This window comes from Dromaius novaehollandiae, chromosome 20 (assembly GCF_036370855.1).
Source record: "Dromaius novaehollandiae isolate bDroNov1 chromosome 20, bDroNov1.hap1, whole genome shotgun sequence".
NCBI classification, from domain to species: domain Eukaryota; kingdom Metazoa; phylum Chordata; class Aves; order Casuariiformes; family Dromaiidae; genus Dromaius; species Dromaius novaehollandiae.
In genome coordinates this window covers 766,264-771,787 of record NC_088117.1, presented here as the reverse complement: position 1 = coordinate 771,787, position 5,524 = coordinate 766,264, and the positions used below count along the sequence as shown (strand labels likewise).

General features: G+C 52.6%; 1 long non-coding RNA gene across 1 annotated transcript; it reads left to right on the top strand.

Annotated features, from left to right (window-relative positions):
• Positions 1-2,540: 2,540 nt before the first annotated feature.
• Positions 2,541-4,174, top strand: LOC135330418 (uncharacterized). Its single transcript, XR_010392456.1, has 3 exons — positions 2,541-2,600; positions 3,180-3,251; positions 4,112-4,174. It is a non-coding gene; the product is annotated as an uncharacterized LOC135330418 (long non-coding RNA).
• The last annotated feature ends 1,350 nt before the right edge of the window (positions 4,175-5,524 follow it).

Sequence of the window (5,524 nt, the reverse complement as noted above, 5' to 3'; positions counted from 1 at the left end):
GCTGTAGTTGAGGGTTCTCCAGTTTCTCAGCTGCATCCCGTTCTTGAGCCTGCAGGTCTTCCCAGGGGTATGTAATCAATTTTTATGTCCCTGGAAGAATAAGAACTTCCTATGTACTATTTTGTTCCTGTGAACTTGTACTTCCTACTTCCTCTGCAGGTGGTTCAAGCGCTTCTGTGGAAGTATGTTGCAGCACATAATGAAAACTTGTCTTGTCTGTGTTTGCTTACAGGCGTTCCTGCAGGCAGGGGCCTTCCAGCTTCTCAGCTGGATCCCACTTCTGAGCCTCAGGAGCATGCCAGGAGTAAGTGGTGGAGATGTATTCCCTTCCTGGGAGGAGCCTGTGGTTTCAGAGTTGTGTTCGTGGGCCGTGTAGCTTCAGTCCTTGGCCGAGGCTCATGCCTGCAAAAGAGCAGAGCGGGCTTTGGGAGGGCTTCAGAGATCTGCGGTGGGTGCTTTGCCTGGCTGCTCCAGCCTTGTGCTTTTCCAGTGCCTACAGCAAAGCCAGCAGGCTTGTTGGGGTTGAGCTTAGAGCTCAGGTGAACTCCAGGGCATCCTTTCCCAGCATGCTTGGATTTGTAGCCACGTGGTGCCTGTGCAGGCACCTGATAAGTGTTTGCCAAAGACTCAGGAGCGGAAGGGCAAGACGAGTGCCTTGCTGTAATGAGACATTCCATGCTCATTCGCTACCATTCAAATCTGAAGCAGCATATGAAAATAGGTAACGAGAGCTCTGCTCGTCTCTTTGGTTGCAGATGTGGCCGCAGGAGATGGCTATGCAGCCTCTCGTCTGGATGGCCAGGCAGTGTCTGTGGGGAGTCGTACAGGTGAGTCGTGACTCTTTGCCTACTCTTTTGGGTTATTTGAAAGAAGCAGCATTTACTTGTGCGGATGTTGTTCATGTGCAATTTAACTTAATACTTTCTGTTTAGGTCCTCGGCAGAGGAAGTACAAGGCCCAGAGAGGAAAGTCGTCTGAGAAATATTCTAAACTCCTTCAGGACATCTTGAAGGACTTGGAGAGAGCAGCTGGTGGGTAGATTTCACTCTGTGTTAAGGGAGATCATTGTAAACGTGAGGTTTTAGAAACAGCTATGGATAAGCTGTGGCTTACGCAGGAGAAAGGGATGGATCAGAGCCTCGCCGCAGTGACGCACCACGTCACACCTTGCAGGCATTGGCAAGCCGCAGAGCTTGTTGAGGGTCTCTTCTACAAGCGTGTTCTTCGCCGCGTTTGTTAATGTTAAGGTGCTAGAGTGTGGGAAGTGTCCTAAAGCAAGGCGGGAGCGGCTTTCTGAAGATGACTTTTGTCTCTGGTGTGTGGAGATGCTTGCAATTAGTCTCTGGGGAATCCCAGAGGTGAGGCGTGACTCTTGGTTTACTGTGAGAGGCGCCGTGTGCCTAGCCAAAGGTCAGGCAGGCCCCTCGGCCGCTGTGCGAATCTAGACCTACCCAGGGCATGGCAACATCCCTTTCAGTGCACTGGAGTTCCTTTACAAACACGTGTATTGCCCCAGGTATTCTACCCTTTTCTCCTCCGTGTGTAATTACAGATGTCCCTCAAGTCACTGAAGCTTCTGCAGCTTCTCAGGGGCTGGAGCCTCTGCTCGAGCCTCAGGGAGATCTCAGGGGTAAGTAGTCTGTCTTCCTTTCCTTTTGATTCTTCTATTAGTATTTTCTTTTTTCCTCTTTTATTGCCCTCCTGGGGAATCCAAGGCGCCCAGCACACATGCCCTCCCTGAAGCCCAGGGGCACAGGTAGGGGCAGCGCTGGTTCAGGCTTTCACTGGCCGGTGGGCTCTTGCCCCTGAGAAGTGTCAGTGAGCTTTCTTGTCCGCCGGTGCCAAGAGACCAGAATCAGCCATAGTAACACCACGGCATGTAAAATTGCCTGGGAGTCCCAAACACGCAGTGAGATTATCAGTCCTGCAGAAGCCAGGGATGTATGGGATTGTCTCCTTTTGTCCAGGCCTTGCTGGTGACAAAGATGCTGAGGCTGCAGCATGTTTGTGAATGCGCCCTAAATACAGTGGCAAGAGCTTGGGGCTCAGTGTACCGTATGTGACTGTTACGCGTACTGTGTGGTGGAGTTGGCATGATGAGCCTTGGTCCTCAGGAGGCCTTTTTCCCCAGCTGAACCGGCTACAGGTTTTTCCTGCCCTCTTTGAAGGAAAGGATTCAATGTCATCTTGCCAATTCTCAAAAAGGCACCAAGTGGCATGAGAATGAGAGGTTCCCATGCAATTGTCTCGTCTCCCCACCCGTACAGCAGGTGTTGCTGCCTGTATTGGTTATCTGGAAGATTTTGTGCACTTTGATTTTTCTCTACAAAGGACACATTGGGCTAGTGAGCAGGTGCCCACCCCGAAATGCCAGGTTTTGTTTCTGAGCTTTTTACTGAAGCCTTTTGAAAAGGATTGCCTCCTGAAGATACCATGCGGAAGTGATGAGGATCAGTTCCTTCTGATCAAGCTGTCTGGCTTTCTTTCCAAAGAGAATCATCAGGAGACCCTGGAGAAGGAGACCTTTCTGGCAGGAGGCAGTCACAGCCTGCCAGCCTCTGATGAAGAGAGAGAGGCAACTCAAGCAACAGGCATGCCAGGTACTTGCTGTCCATTGTCATCCGCTGTAGGAAATCAAAAGCCCTGTGTGTCTGCAGGCTCTTCCCTTGGGGCCTGCTACTGCACAGCATGTCAGCGGCCAAATGTTAAAGTCTTAGGGCATTGGAAGTGTTCTAAAGCAAGCCAGGAGCGGCTTTCTGAAGATGTTTTTTGCCTCTGGTGTGTGGAGATGATTGCAATTAGTGTGCCAGACATGTGCATATAAACCTTTGTGGGTCCTATGAGATAGCCTCACTTCCCACACCATGCAGCTCCCTGGGATTTCGGAGCTTTGCCGTTTGGGGAAGGAGGCAGTTTTAACCACATTGAGCGCAAGTTAGGAAACACGACTCTTAATCGACTAGACCTCCTGCCCCACCTGCATCTCAGAACTTGCAGGGAGTCCCCAGAGGCCCTAGGCACAAAAGGAGTACCAAGTGGGATCCCTGCTGTGAAAGGAGGTCCTAAATGATGCCCTGATTCACAGGCCGGGCAGGGGTTTGGAGGGAACCTCATGCCTCCTTCTGCATGCTGTGTGCCTGAGCAGTGCTGAGGCTTTACCTCTCTCTGATTCTTGACAGCGCTTCCAAGTGTGTCACAGCCCGGAGAAGCCCTGCACGACAGGAAATACGCCTTTTTTCCAAAGCACCGAGGTACTGAGCCGTCTTGCAGGGATGCCTAAGTGAGAGAGGAGTCCTGAAGACTGGGAGCATACGAGTGGTGTTTGGAAGACCAGAGGGCGAAGGAAGGGGAGGTGGTGCCTGTGCTGGAGAAAAGGCAAAGGGAGAGAGCCAGGTTCAGGTGTCGTCTTTGCCGCAGGCTGCCGCAGAGGTGCCCACCCTGGCTGCTGGGCTGAGCAGCGCAGCCAGCACCCACCATTTCGGTTGGAGCCGGGACGTGGTGTAGCCCGGAATAGCAGTGTCACTGGCTATGGAAGCAGGAGCCCAAGAGAGCCGGACTCTTTTCCCTTGGGGCAAGTGTGCTGACCTGGGAGGGAAGAGTCAGGGTGGCACTCCCTGGACCCGGGATGGCTTTTGTCCACGTCGCTCAGAGGAGTTACTGGTAAACCAGATGAGCACCCCTGTGTGCTCTCCTTCTGGCCTGATGAGTTTTGTTCAGTGGGCTGACTTGTCTCAAAGTGTCAAGAGGATGCCTCCGTGAAACAGCCCTTTTGAGCCTCAGAAGGGCGAGGGAGCACCAAAGGGATTGTGGGATGTGAAGGATTGCCAGAAAGGGAGAGCAAACCCCTCCAATTGGGAAACCTGGATTATGGCCATCCCAGAAGGTAAACAAGGCTGAGAGGCTAAAGAGAGACTCCAAAGCGTGCTGATTTGCAATGACCTGGGGACTTTGCTGCTACTGAAACCAAGCAAGTGTTGCCGTCCCCGAGATTTCCCTCCTTCAGAGATGCTAAGAAAGGGAAAAAGAAAATTTCCTGGGAATGTCAAACAGACTGTGAGATTATCAGCAGTGCAGAACACAGTAACATATGGCCTTGTGTAATTTCCTCCAGGTTTGGCTAGTGGGAGAAGTGCAGCTGCCGCAGAGCCAAAAGACATACGAAAGCATTGCACGGTACGCACTGCAACGGTCTTGGGTATCCTCTTGGCTGGAGCAGCGTTGTGTTGCCTAGTTATTTGGCTGATGAGGAGGAGGAAACGGTGAGTTCACTGTTTTTTTCCCCAAAATTCTGTATTAGACAGCTGCTATTAGTAAGGAAGAGTTTACAGATGTAGTCTTCTGGAGGGCAAAGTTAGCTGCTGACAGTACTCTGTTGAGATTTCTGGTGTAAGAATTTCTATTTGAGCCCTTAGTTCATAGCAATGAGTATTCTTTTCTGAAAGCCATTCTTACTGTTGCCAGTATTACCTAATACTGACACTGTTGCTAAAAGAGAAGACCCAGCCATAGACGAAGGCAAAGCCAAGTCAGGAAGAGAAACAAAGAAGGGCGAGATTGCCATAGCAAGTAAGAACTGCAGTAGCTACAGTCCACTCTGAGGGAATTTGGGAAGAGAAATCACCTTGTTATCTAATGCCATTAATTCCAAATGTGCTCCTCAGCCTAGCTGTCGGAGCAACTCAGGTGATGGTGATGACTTCTTCCCAGCTCTAGGCATGGCTCTGGGAAAGGACGCTGTAACATCTGAACCTGGACACTCCCAACGAGTGTGTTTTCAGTGCGGGCAGTGATTTTGTACTTTGGATACATATTGCAAAGAGCGTGTTAAGGGCATTCATGGCAGAAGAAGTTGTGATCTTGTTTCCTCGAGGATCCCCTGAGTAGTCGCTGTCAGTCAAATACTATAAGTTGAGTGTTGGTCTTTGTCAGGCACACTGCGAAGTGAGACTCTGCAGCTCTCCTAGATTCTGGCAGACTGTGCACGTACTTCAGTGTCTGCTGTTTCTCAAACGTAGATCCCCTTCCCAGCATGTGCAGAGAAGGCAGGTCAATGTGGTATGGGCCAAGAAGGACTTGAGAGGCCCCTGGGCTTGGGTGGCTGGTGCAGAGAAGCAAAACCAAAGCTGTGCGGGTGCAAGTGTGCCCTGTTTGCTACTTGTAGCTTTCAGTACCACGCTGCTGCTACTCAGAGGCAGGGTGCCAGGCCCCACGGGGGCTGCACGCCGCTCCCCCGGCACCCCCGCGTCAGCTGCGGCCCGGCCCAGCCAGGCGGCCGACGGGGCCCAGAGCTGCGGCCCTCGGAGCCCGTCCACGCCGCGGGGCTGCTGCAGCCCTGGCAGGTCCAGGCTCTCCTCTGCCCTGGGACCCACAGCCCGCCTGTCCTGAACAGCCACCTCTCCCCGCAGGAACCTCCGCGCAGCCCAGAGATCCAGACCAGATGCCGGCGGCCGCCTCTCGCGCCAGGACAACCGGCCCACCCGCCCCGGTGCTCCGGAGAGCCGGACGCAACACCAGCGGCCGCCAC